The following is a 14,823-nucleotide window of genomic DNA, read 5'->3' as shown; positions in this document are numbered from 1 at the left end:
GTCACACTTCCCACCTCCCCTCGGCCTGCAGACTCTGTCTCGAATTAGTGCAAATATATCGCTCCTGTAAGCGAACTATGATTTTTGGCATGATGAGAGATGTCGTAAAATCATCCGGAATATTCAAGCAAATTATAGAAAAAAAAAACCCAATCTAAAGAAGTTGGAGGGTGGTCCAGATCTAATTAAGCAGATCCAGATCGCCTGGATGACTTTGATTTATGCAGGGCTGATTCCAGTTCAGTGCGAAGACGATTCTTCATGTCGTCAGTTCGCACACTTCTCGATGGTCCGGGATTTTTCGGGTCATTTTCTATGTAATAAACTTAATAAGTTATAGCGTAATGAAAATTGCATAATTAGATCTGGACCACCCTATATATTTGCAGCTGGAAATCCACAAAGGGAGAAAAAATGAATCACGTATCATAAAGTAGTTTTTATTCCCGAGATTTCAACCCCTGCTAGGAGTCTTCATCGGAGGATAATGCTTAGACTTACAAGAATCAAAGGCAATATATGGCAAAAATTACGTGGGGGTGGGGAGGTGGCTAAGTCAATGTGATCAGGAAGGGGGGGGTTATTGGGGGTAAAGTTTTATTTATTACAAACATGAATTCTATTACGAGTGAATTCTGTGCATTGCTACCTTCTACTCCTTTTCTGAGATGTTCAGTGAGAGATGCTTTTCCCATTGTCCTCTTAGATCTTTGAAATGGAGGGACTGTAAAATGTTTTTATATATTACAGAAATGCTGTCTGAGTCCTCAAGACTGATCAATATTTTTTCCAGAATAGAGGTAGGTGGGAGGTGAGGAAGTTTCTAATTTGAAGATAGTGAAAGAAATGGGTTGCTGGAAAGTTAAATTTAGAGTGTAATTGTTTGTAGGATGCAAAGATGTTGTCTATGTACAGATCTCTAAGTGATTTAATCCTACATTTTCCAGACATTAAAAACTGCATATGTTTGCGAGGTCTGAAAAAGGTGATTCCCGTGCAGAGGTGCCACAGATAAAAGCTTCTCTATCTTAAAGTATTTCCTACATTGGTTCCATATTCTGAGTGAGTGAAGCACAATTGGGTTGTCTATATATTGGCGATGACTTGTACTTATTGGGGCACAGAGCAGGGAATATAAAGAAGTACTGCAGGATTTTATTTCTATTGTGCACCAGGCCCGAGTATGTTCATCTATTTGTGTCCATGCCCAGGTTTTTATAGCTTGTATGTTTGCTGCCCAGTAATAAAACTGAAAGTTAGGTAGAGCCAGGACACCTTCCACCTTAGGTCTTTGTAGGATCGCCTTTAGATACTTGAATGTTTTGAATTCCAAGTAAATGACGTTATGGTTGAATCTAACTTATTAAAAAAAACATATTGATGTATATAGAAATGCTTTGAAATAGATTATTTAAGCTTATAAGCTTATATTATCTCTATATATTATCATTTATATGTCTCTGCTGTTGCAGCATTCTTTACAATGTGCAAATTAATTACTAACCTTCAGTTAACTTGTGCTACTGAGGTCCTGAATATATAATATCAATCTGAACTTTTCTATTTTCCTTCAGCATCAAGTCTTTTGTTCAGTCTTCTCTTCCTGAAACCCCAGCAGGTGGTTTAAAATTCAAAGACTGAAGGAAGCGCTGGTTGTTGTTTTAGGAAGAAGCCCTGTGGGTGTAGCCTTTGGAGTGCAGGATTTCACTGCTATTCACTACACACTTTTTAACGGGTTGTCCCCACACATGTTTGTGGTTGACAATCACATATGGCCCCTTGAGACTATATTGTATATGTATGCTGCTTTACCGTCTGGTGTTAGTATTGCGTTAATTCTCACTGCATGTGAAAGGAAGGGAGAGAGGATTACCGGAGGGAGTCATGCAAGTCGTAACTCATCGTTCTATATACAAACACCTCGAACAAGAGATCACTGAGTGTGCCTTGTCATGGATTGACTTCCTTTCTAGGGTTCCTTCCTGTCCTTTCACCCAATATACTTTGACCTTACATGACTCTGGACTGGAATACGCAGATCAACGGATTACACTCCGACGACTAACTGATCATTCTCCACTGCATGCTACACGTCACTCTAGCTCCAGAGGCGTAATTCTTCCATGCTGAATCATCGTTAACACCTTCCTTGTGTGCACTGGGTGACATGCTTATTTTATTACAGTGCAAATGACTCACACTTTCCTAGTGGATTACTTCCCAAAAAATGACTATAAAGTTAAGACAGGCCATTGTGCTCCTGAAGACACCCATGCAATAGAAGAGGGAACGTTTAGACCCACGACAGGAAGTAATCCCCAATTGCAACTCGTGCCGCAAGGCCAGGGCGTTCCACCTTCTTCTGAACACCTGTATATCTCTGAGCCAAGTGCTTCACACTGCACTCTGGGAAAGATGCCATACACTATAAATATTCCTGACATCATGATGCAGGTGATTATGAATATTTGGTTTGAATAAAATAGTGCATCTTTTAGCTGCAGGTTAACACATTAAAATGTGTTTTTATTTTTATAGTCCAGTGACACTCTATTTTTTATTTATTCATTACTTGGACCACCTTATTCCAGTTCAAGATTGTGGCAGCGATCAAACTGGCATGGAACAACATAATAGGCCTCTCTGGGACACACACAATCATTTTATACACTTTTAGTTTATTTTCCTTTTCTCTGTTCATCTATGACAATGTCAGGATAGCCCAGGCACCAGCATCCCTTTGTTTAAATGATCTTTTTGTGGCATGAATGTAAACATGCATATCTCGCTACTCACTAGCAAAAGAGAGAGACTTTATTCATTAGTTAATGTTAAATTTAGAGAAATCTGCACTCCGACCACAATTGTTCTGTATGGATACATTTTAGAAGATCTGCCCAGTGAATGATAATATTCCAAATATGCATTTGTTCCCACTCTTTCTCTTATCACCCTGAGTATTCTGGCACATTCTGCCTGGCTTTAAATTGTAATCTTGTTTACTTGTTTCTCTCCTAATATACAAACCCCCAAAGTCTTTCTTCTGTATTGTGTCTTATCCTCAGGACAGTTAAAATACTTTTACGTGTGTTAATGCAAACTAAATGAACATGTAAAATACAGAAATATAGCAAAGATCACATATTCATTCAAAGTAAAAAGTATGGGAACCCTTTGGGATTATCTGGTTTACTGCATGAATTGGTCATAAAAAGTGATCTGATCTTCATTCAAGTCACAGGTCCTGATATAAAAGCCAATGACACACAAAACATTCTACTCTTTCATGTCTTTGTTTTACAAACGCATTCAACGTTCCCAGTGGTAGTGGAAAAAGTAAATGAACCTTGGGATTTAATAACTGGTTGACCCTCCTTTGGCAGCAATGGCCTCAACCAGGCACTTCCTGTAACTGCAGATCAGACCTGCACATCGTGCGGGGGGAATTTGATCCCATTTTTCCCTGCAGAACTGGCTTAACTCTTCCATGCTTGTCTTCTGTGTATGGCTCTCTCTCTTCAAGTCAAGTCATTCCACAGCATCTCAATAGGATTGAGATTTGGGCTCTGACTGGGCCACTCCAAAAGGTGGAGTTTGTTCTTCTGAAGCCATTGTGTTGTGGATTTGCTGCGATGTTTGGGGTCATTGTCCTGTCACATCACCCAGCCTGTTCTGAGGTAAAGTTGACAGACAGACAGACACCCTCACATTATCCTGGAGAATTTGTTGATAAACTTGTGAATTCATTTTCCCCTCATTGACGGTAAGCTGTCCAGGCCCTGATGCAGCAAAGCAGGCCCAAATCATGATGTTCCCTCCACCATATTTTACTGTAGGGATGATGTTTTGATGTTAATATGCAGTGCCCTTTTTACGCCAAATGAAGTTCTGCGTGTTCCTCCCAAATAGTTCAATTTTGGTTTCATCACTCCACAAAACATTTTCCCAGTACCATTGTGGAGTGTCCAAGTGCTCTTTCGCAAACTTCAGACATTCAGCAATGTTCTTTTTTGATAGCAGTGGCTTCCTTCTTGGTGTCCTGCCATGGACTCCTTTCTTTTTCAGTGTTTTGTTTATAGTTGACTCATGTTAGTCAGTTCTAATGACTTCTTCAAGTCCTTTGCTGTCACTCTAGGGTTCTTCTTTACCTCATTGCTGACTTTGCGTTGTGCTCTTAGGGTCATCTTGGCAGGCGCCCACTTCTAGGCAGAGTAACCACAATACCAAATTGTCTCCATTTACAGACAACTTGCCTAACAGTATACTGATGAATATCTAAAATCTTTGAGATGACTTTGTAACCCTTTCCAGCCTTATGTAGATTAAGAATTCTCGATTGTAGCTTTTCAGACAGCTCTTTTGTGCGAGGCGTAATTCCCATCTGGATATGCTTCTTGTCAAAAGCTCAGACTCGAACTTTATAGTGTTTTTGATCAATCAAAGTCATTCTAGGCCACACCTCTGAACTTGTTTCATTAAATGGACTCCAAGTGTGCTAAATTCAGACTGCAATGAGCTTTTTAAAAAGTCATTAGCTTAGGGTTCACTTACTTTTTCCAACCTTCAGTTTCACAGTTTGAATGATTTATTCAATATGGTCAAAAATTCTCTTGTGTGTATGTTTAGTTATTGGAGACTGTGTTTGTTCATTATTGTGATTGACATGAAGATACGACCAGGTTTTACATGGGAATTAGACATAAATATAGATAATTCCTAGGGGTTCAGATACATAGATGTACAGTCAAAGTAAAAAGTAATTACTTAAAACATAAATCCCAGTGGTGAAATTCTTGATTGTATTTCCTGCCCACTACGCCAGTGCGGCCTACAGCCATTTGGTACACCCTGAGAAAAGTTAGGACAGGCACGCTGGTGTATATCGAAGGTGTCCTGGGTGTCAGGCCATCTTTTTGAGGTCATTCTGTTTCTGTGTTTTCAGAGTGACAGCTTGTGATTACTGCATTAAGTTTTTACGTCGTGCTTATTGGATTCAGCCAAAGGTCAATGGTATCCATCACTATGATTCTTATATACAAGATAGCAAGTAGCAAACAGTCTTTGGATAGAATCCAGTACACAAAGATCGCGTATCTTTGTTTGACTTAAAACATGCAGCCTCGTGGGCATCCTTCACAGTCATGATAAAACTTTGGTAACTTATGCTTCAGTCCCCCTTAAGCTGATGTCACACATTATGTGACTTTTTGTCAATTGCTTGTGCATGTCTACTTTACCGACTGGGTTAAGACTTTCCAGCACATCTGTTCTCGCCCCTTTTTCTGTTAGCTGCCTGACGGAGTCGGTGTCCCATTGAAACATACTGTCACTCGAGCGGTGCCACTTAGGATTACTGCGCATGCTCACGACACGCCCATAGACTTGTGCTCTCCACGTTTCATAATGGGTTGTTGGACATTTTGGTCCTCTCCGAAAACATATCGAAGGTAATTCGTTTTTCTTGACTATCTATCTCTGCTCTTAACCCCTTCCGAAATGATACTGTTGTGCCAGGACATGATAAGTGTTTAATAGAATCTTCCGTTAAAGTGCACAACATTAATACTGTAATAAGCAATCTCAATGCACGTAGAAAACCTAGGAAATACGGCATAAACTCCAATAATCTAATTAAAATCACTATTTTAGAGGAACAATGTATTAAAACTATAAAAACAGATCACAGATTTAACAAAAATACACACAGAGCGCTAATAAAATAATTTAGTTCCTATTCCAAATATCAATAACGCACATAGTATTCATCTCTGCACCTCCGAAACATTAAATATGGCACTATTAAATGTTAGAGCTTTAACTAACAAAACGTTTTTTATCAACCATCTTATTAGTGATAAAAATAGATTTATTGCACTAAATGAAACATGGCTTGTTCAGATGCGCGCTGTTTTAATCGAATCTGCCTCCGGATTACAGTTTTACTCGTAGACCGCCAGGGGAAAAAGGGAGGCGGAATGGCTAACATTTACTCGACCCGATTAAAATGTAAAGATGTCAGTTTTGGTAAGTTCAAGTCCTTTGAGTATCTCGCCGTTGTTATCCATGGAGATTCTCAAGTTCTAGTACTATCCGTGTATAGACCTCCTAAATATAACGTCTTTTTGAGGAATTCTCTGACTTAATGTCAATTTTAATTACTAACTATGACACACTCCTAATAGTTGGCGACTTTAATTTTCATATAGATAATCAGTGTGATCTAAAAGTAAAAGAATTTATGAACCTCCTGGATTCTTTTGATTTGAGACAACTCATAAATCAGCCTACACATAAAGCAGGTCATATTAGACTTAGTGATTACTAAAGGACTGAAAGTTGATATAAAACAGATCATTGATATTGGTCTATCAGACCATTTTCTTCTACTTTTAATATAGAAATAATGATAAAAACACTCATGAGAAGCATATTGTTAAAAACGCTTCTTTGACTCGCAGCAGCTTTAAAACTTACAAACATTTTAAGCAATCAGTCCGTTTATAGTGCCAGCTATAATAGCGAGGATAATGTAAATAGTAAGGTGGAAAGATTTAATTCTAAAGTGAGAGCTGCTGTTGACATAGTTGCACCTGAAAAGACAAAAAATCTTCTAGCATTGTTATACCATGGAAGACCCAAAGAGTGTCTGATTTAAAGAGAACATGCCGTAGAGCTGAGCGCCAATGGAGGAAGACTAAACTTACTATCCACCATGAAATATTAAAAGTCAAAATAACAGAATACAATAACACTGTCCGTCTTGAGAGACGCTGCTATTTCTCAAGATTATAAATAACAATGCTAGTAATCCCAGAGTCTTATTTTCTACAATTGATCGCCTACTAAACCCAGGTAGCTCAAAGGAATGCCTCCTAAGTGCTTCCAGTGAAACCTGTGAGGCTATCGCTGTATTTTCAATCAAAAATTAATGATATTAGAAATAACATAGTATATCCCTCCAACACTAAGGATCCTCCTAAACCCCAGCATCCTGTTATAAACAAATGAAACTCTTTCACTAGGATAGATTTACCTGATTTAAAAAAATAATCTCTCAATTAAAACCTCCACCTGCGTCCTTGACCCAATACCAACAAGGTTTTTCAAAGAAGTATCAGGCGTGCTAATTGATAATGTTCTGACATAGTAAATTCGTCACTAGATACTGGGGTCTTCCCAGACTGTCTTAAGACTGCTGTAGTTAAACCCCTACTTAAGAAACATAATCTTGACCCCTCGCTCTTGAAAATTTTAGACCCATCTCTAACCTGCCTTCTTAAGTAAAGTTCTGGAGAAGGCAGTCATTATGCAGTTAAATGACCACCTAAATAAACATGCTATTCTTGATAAATTTCAGTCGGTTTTAGAACAAATCACAGCACAGAAACTGCACTCGTTAAAGTAGTAAATGATTTGCGGTGAATGCAGACAGAGGCCATTTATCTGTTCTCATCCTCTTAGATCTGAGTGCTGCATTTGACACCATTGATCACAACATTCTTAGAAATCGCCTTAGTCAATGGGTGGGCCTCTCTGGCAGTGTCTTAAATTGGTTTGAATCCTACCTGACAGGGAGAAAATTTTTGTTAGTTGTGGGAATTACAACTCAAGACACATGATATCCAATATGGTGTTCCACAAGGCTCTATCCTGGGTCCGCTGTTATTCTCAATCTACATGCTTCCGTTAGGTCAGATTATCTCAGGGCACAACGTGAGCTACCACAGCTATGCTGATGACACACAGCTGTACTTATCAATAGCACCTGATGACCCGATTCTATTGATTCACTAACACAATGTCTGACTAGTATCTCAGAATGGATGAATAGTAATTTTCTCAAGTTAAATAAAGAGAAAACTGAAATTTAGTGATCAGCAATAATGGATACAATGAGGCTATTAGAAATAAACTGGATACATTAGGATTAAAAGTCAAGACGGAGGTAAAAAGCTTAGGGGTGATTGTTGACTGTAATCTGAATTTTAAATCACATATTAATCAGATCATTAGGACAGCATTTTTTCACTTAAGAAACATAAGTAAAGTTAGACCTCTTATATCACTGAAAGATGCTGAGAAATTAGTTCACGCGTTTGTTTTCAGTCGACTAGATTACTGTAACGCACTCCTCTCAGGACTACCCAAAAAGATATAAATCGTTTGCAACTAGTGCAGAATGCAGCTGCTAGAATCCTAACTAGGAAAAGAAAATCGAACACATTTCTCCAGTTTTGATGTCACTACACTGGTCACCTGTGTCATTCAGGATTGACTTTAAAATTCTGCTTATGGTTTATAAAGCCTTAAATAATCTTATATATCGGAGTGTCTGACACCTTATATTCCAAATCGTAACCTCAGATCCTCAAATGAGTGTCTCCTTAGAATTCCAAGAACAAAACTTAAAAGAAGTGGTGAGGCGGCCTTCTGCTGCTATGCACCTAAAATCTGGAATAGCCTGCCAATAGGAATTCGCCAGGCTGATACAGTAGAGCACTTTAAAACACTGCTGAAAACACATTACTTTAACATGGCCTTTTATAACTTCATTTAATTAATTTAACTTAATCCTGATACTCTGTATGTTCAGTTCATTATAATAACCATTCATGGTGGCTCTAAAATCTATTCTGACCCTACTTCTTTTTCCGTTTCTTTGTGGTGGTGGCCTGCGCCACCTCCACCTACTCAAAGCTTCATGATGCTCCAACAATGATGGACGGATTAAAAGGCAGAAGTCTACGTGACCATCATCATCATCAAGCCCTTCCGTGAGAACCCTAAATCCAAAGAGGACTGTTTCATTTATGTTAGGTAGAATGCCCAGAGGGGACTGGGCGGTCTCATGGTCTGGAATCCCTACAGATTTTATTTTTCTCCAGCCGCCTGGAGTTTTTTTTTTCTGTCCCCTGGCCATTGAACCTTACTCTTATTGATGTTAATTAATGTTGATTTATTTTGTTTTTTATTGTGTCTTTTATTTTTCTATTCTTTATTATTTAAAGCACTTTGAGCTACTGTTTGTATGAAAATGTGCTATATAAATAAATGTTGTTGTTGTTGTTATTTTTTCTGGAGGCGCTGCACTGTACAATGGGACAGCTGCAACAAATTCAGTAGCAATCTCTGCCCTTGTTTTGTTCTTTTTTTTCCCAATGGTACTTGAAATCCAAAGACATCAGACAGATAGACCTCTCTTCTGTTAGTGAAGTCCAAAGCCCTTGTGCTGCCTGACAGATCCACCGCTGCTATGCGAAGGGTTAATGGTTGAGGCGAGCTGAGCCAGAATCTCTGCCCTTTTCTTCTTTTTTCCATTCCATTTTTTTTTTACTTCATAACACACAAAACATCAGACAGGCAAGTTTCTCTTCTACTTGAGGTTCAATATATGAATGTTCCTTATTCCTCATCTTTACATTCTATTTATTGTACTTTCGGATGAGCACTCATTGGTCGTCAGCTCCCCTACCTACCTGCATATACAGCAGTCCCCTCCTAGATAATCACACCTGTTTGATTTTATCATAGCCAGCCTCAGACTAGAGGGTCTCAGTCATTAGGTACGTCACATTAGGCGATCGGCTTCATGGACGTACGCCAACAACTGCCTCTGACTGGCAGACTAAGTACATGAAGGTTGAAAATCGTTAGAAAAGTTGTCTGATGTGACACAGGTTTAAGAGTCACGTTCATTTATGTAGTTATACTCTCCTGCTTCTAGTTCTTAGTATTTATATAGCGCTTTTCTCACTACTCAAAGCGCTCAGCAAATGCAGGTTAAGGGCCTTGCTCAAGGGCCCAACAGAGCAGAGTCCCTTTTGGCATTTATGGGATTCGAACCGGCAAGCTTCCGAATGTCAGTGCAGATCCCTAGCCACCGAGCCAGCACTCCGCCTAAGTTCTAAAAGACATTTTTAGAAACTACTGTTTTCTGTTAATGTCACATCTGTAGTTTACCGAGGAAAAAATACCTGTAAATTTACCGAGGAGTCCCACATTTGAAAATATAGGCCTTTGTGAACCTTGTCAAGAACCTTGGCCAGCTCCCCAATAACAGCTAAATAGACCATAAGATTTTGGGCACGTGTACACTACAACTGTGATGTGATCGGATTCCACCTTTCACATACTGACCGAAAACCCACATTTTGTCAGATTTTGTATGTGGTACTCAATCCCGACTGCCAATATCCAAATGAGTTCGAACAGTAAGATTGGGTTTTTGTTCTAAAATGTGATTTTATTACGTCATTTGCATCATGTGACACGTTAAAACAAGCCATAAGTGCATAAAGTGAAAGGTCAGTGGCGTAACAAGGAAACAGAAAGAACGTTAAAATGATGCCAAAGAATGTTAGTCATGTCATTCGAAAGTTCACCAGCCATTTGGATCATCAAAGCAGCTAACGACACAGTCCCACCACTCTTGGCTCGTGTTGCGTGTTCAAATTCTCCTCTGAATGGAGGTAAAGGACATCCATCCATCCAATATACAACCCGCTATATCCTAACTACAGGGTCACGGGGGTCTGCTGGAGCCAATCCCAGCCAACACAGGGCACAATTTAGGATTGCCAGTGCACCTAACTTGCATGTCTTTGGACTGTCGGAGGAAACCCATGCAGACACGGGGAGAACATGCAAACTCCACGCAGGAAGGACCTGGGAAGTGAACCCGGGTCTCCTTACTGCGAGGCAACAGCGCTACCCACTGCACCACCGTGCCGCCAGGCTAAGGTATTGTTTAGAGAAATTCTTATCCACCAATTACAAAAGAAACCTAAACTTACTGTATATAGTGCCTTTCATACAAAAGGTAAAAGTAATTTCTTGATTAACATGCCTTGACCAGAGTTGCCTCTTGGCTTGTACCTGACACACAATCAATAAGGCTGTGTCTCTGTGTCGAGGCTGTTGACACGGTCAAGAAGGCACGTGACAATTACAAAGAAAGTTTCTGTTTGTAAGTGGTTGTCTTTCATTCGCTATCAATCAAGGTGAGGACTCAGTTTACCATACTAGTACACCGACTTCTCTTCCATTTTTGCAGGAATGTTAAAGAGATGTGACAAAAAAAACAAAAAACAAAATGCACATCTGAATATGGTGCTATATTTTATGATTAGTTGCAGGACTCAAGATGTTCCCGTTTAGTTTTTATTGCCGGCAGGTTCAGTTTACATACAAAGTGTAGCTTAATATGGCTGACTAACTAAGACCACGGACAGTAAGCTGGAGATTGTAAAAACTGGGACCATTCTAAATGGGGGCTTAAAAGGCAGGGTGGCCAAGAGAAAATGTCACACAGACTCCTAAGGAAAAATAGCTTGCTCTGCCCTTTCTTATACAGCTCCTCTATGTTCTGAGACCAGCCCAACCTGTCATTAATGGGAACCCCCAAGTAGTTGTAGGGCTGGACCACCTCTACATCCACTCCGTGAATAGTGACAGAGCACCGAGGTACTTAGGTGAGGCGCAAGTCAACGAGCAGTCCTTCTGCACCCGACTCCTATACTCTGTGTCATCACGCTGATCGACACACCCCATCGTTGTTTATTGCCTTTCACCATACGATGGCTCTTCATGTATTATGTTTAATATTTGATATTAGCGTACAGTATTGCTAATTTGATCTTTTTCTGTGTTATTATTCCATTTGTAGCCTGTTGGAATTTTTTTGAAGCAATCTGAGCAAAGGCTTTTGAAACGCAATGTATTATTAAAACCTAAAATCTCAATGTTTAGCTCAAGAATATGCAACACATGAATCTAAGACCTTCTAAGTGCTTTCTGTATTTTCTAAGGGTGAGCAGCTAAGCAGGCTGTGACAGAACTTGATTCAGGTCAAAGTTTGGGTTGCTGCTGGATGAGGTGTTGGCGAGCCCAGCAGGGGGCGCTTACCCTGTGGTCTGAATGTGGATTCCAATGCCCCAGTGCAGGGATGGGCATGCTGTGCTGGACAAATTGGCACCATCAATTGGATGAGACCTAAAACTGAAGACTTGACTTTCTATGGTCATGAAAGGTCACTGGGTATCTTTCTAAAAGAGTTGGGGGTCTCCTGATATCCTGGCTAGACTGCCCACCACAGCTGGTCCCCTAAACATTCCATTCCATATTGGCTAATTATCTCTCTCACCTCTTCATCATCTAATAGCTGATGCGGGATGAGGGCACTAACGCAAAAATGGCTGCCATTGCAACATCCAGGTAGATGCTGCACATTGGTGGTCCTCCATCTGTATAAAGAGGTTCGAGCAGGTTAGAAAAGCGCTATATAATATGCTGCATACACCTTATCTGATCACCACAGCCACTTTTACTTTGGATGCTCTGCCTCAGCTGAAGATCACAAGGCCATCAGGATTACTTCACTTTCTTGATGTTATGGTGAGTGAGTTGTTTGGATTCTCCATGCAGTGCTCCTTACTCTGTGTGTTGAAGTAGAAGCAGTGGACTCACTCAGTCAGTGCTGCTGCGGCACAGGTGGGCAAATGTTGAAAACGTGGGATTTGTAAAGTGGGACGGTGGTGCAGGTGTGTGGCAATTTTAACTAAATTATCGAGAATCCCAGAGTGTGCAGGCGCACATATGAAGACTGACTGAGGTGCTTGGCTGATCGCGCATTCATGTGCAAATATGAGCAGGCCGGTCGAGTGCTTCATTTACACCTCGGAACAGGAGGGTTGGCTGCAACTGCACCCAATAGGCAGTATATAAAAGAAACCTGCATGGTGGAGAGGGGAAAAAGAATGGGAAAATAAAAAGAGAGAAAAGAGAGATGGAGATTAAAGGAAAGGAAAAGAGAGGAGAGAAGGGCCGGAATGGGATAGAGCTGGTGCAGGCAGACGGGGAAGTGAGCAGCGTGAGCACAGCGTATAGCCAGATGCTCAGGGGTGGGCCATGATGGGCACTCCTGCTGTGCACCCATAAGAAACAGGAGCGACTAGGTGCCCCCAGGAGGCTCCCACAGAAGCCTGACGGATTGCAGCGTGGAGGGAACGAGGAGTAAAGCTCGGCACCTCAGATGGACTGACAACATGGACCCAAGATGGATTTAGGGTTGTCTGCTCCTGTTGGTAGACATCTCCTCATGTAGAGGAATCCAGAAAGAGTAAGCCGAGGAGACGTCGGTTTTAGAGAGAAACACCGAGGCTCATGGTTTTTAAAGCAGGATACTTTTGCCCTTGATTTTGATCTCGTTTTAATGGTAGATATTTTTGGAATATTTTAACCTCCACTTGGCACCTGAATAAAGATAGAATTTAAAACTATTTATCAATGCAATCTCAATCAAATTAAAGTAAAACATATTATAATTGATAGCTTTAGGTCATACAAGAGTTAAATATTAAAGGCTCTTGCCTGTACTTTTTAATTTTTCTAAATAACTAGAAAGCCACCAATATTTATCAGCCCAAGGTCAGGAATGTGAGACCAAATTAAGTGATGGTCACTTCTTGAGCCAGATGGGAAGTGCGTCCTTCAAGTCAAGTTAATAGTGACGAGACAGTATTCAAGATGGCTAAACTTACTTTTACAGGCAGTGACCTGGCACGGCTTTTTACTTGCTTGCTTAAACACCAATATGATGTTACAAAAAGTCATAGGACAGTGTGTACTATGAAAAAAAACAAGCAGGCCATTGTTTTAGAAATGAAGCTGCTTAAAACATTAACTTTTGATCGATGCTTGTACATCAAGTAACCTTCATTTGAGTGGCCTGGTATCTCACATGTGGGTCTTCCTGGCTTCGACTTTCATTGCACTTTTGATCAATGAATATGTTTCAGTAAAATGATGGAGACACCTCCACAGGGTATTGAGAAAGAAAAAAAACATTATTAACTGAAATGTAAGCTACAATAAGAATGTGCTGTGCATTAGCCGACAGTATAACATTTAATACTTTTATAAGCTGAGAAAAAATTCTTAAATTGTAACTTGCCACATAGCCGTTGAAGTGTTTTAACCCTGATGGTGCAGAAGAATAGGGAAGTGAGCATTGTTTAAAACCGAGTTACATAAATCCTAAAAACCGTTAACTCGACTTATGTATGTGCAAGCTAGCAGAAGTGTATGTCCTAAAACTGTGAAAATGCTGACAATTCTTTATCTGTAAAAAACATGTACAAATTTAGGAGGTGAACAGGGGCTCTAGCGATCCATGTAATGACCTCAAGATGAACTGCTACATTTCTTCTTTTTCTTTCTTGTCAACGAAGTTGAGTATTAAAGGAAGTCTCTGCAGGCTGCTGGCTAAGGCTGACTGTCTGTAACGAAAGTGACAGTTCCTGTGGCCTCCCTGCTCACCAAGAATAAAGAAATTGTTTTTTTACTTTTTTATTGGTGCCTGCCTGCTGTTATTCTCGACTTTCATCCACAGCATGAAGAAATAATGGCTAGTTTCGGTCAAGTGATGGACATTATTAGGTAATGGTGTGAAGAACTAAGAGGGGGAGATGATAAGAAATGTAATATAAACTGCACTTGGACCATGGTCAAGTCTCTTTGTTACACTGCTGTGTGATAAAGATTTCTTTTTTCTGCATGTCCATGTTGGCTCCGAGACTGCCTTCTTTAAAGGGGTAGAACCTTTTCCCACGACAACTTTTATGGATTATTTATTATGTGGTTTTAGAAGCACTATACTTTTGGACAATTTATTGTTTGGTTTTACTAAAAGCACTAAAACACTTTGCGCCAACCCCACGCTGACTGTATGAGTCCTCATTTGCCCAGCTCAGTCCTTGGGTTCACTATTGACGTTTCTGCTCCCACAAGCAATCTTGGGAGTGTGGAGCCAACCCAGATTGTCAC

This window comes from Polypterus senegalus, chromosome 2 (genome assembly GCF_016835505.1).
Source record: "Polypterus senegalus isolate Bchr_013 chromosome 2, ASM1683550v1, whole genome shotgun sequence".
NCBI classification, from domain to species: Eukaryota; Metazoa; Chordata; class Cladistia; order Polypteriformes; family Polypteridae; genus Polypterus; species Polypterus senegalus.
Note: the sequence above shows the minus strand (reverse complement) of the source record.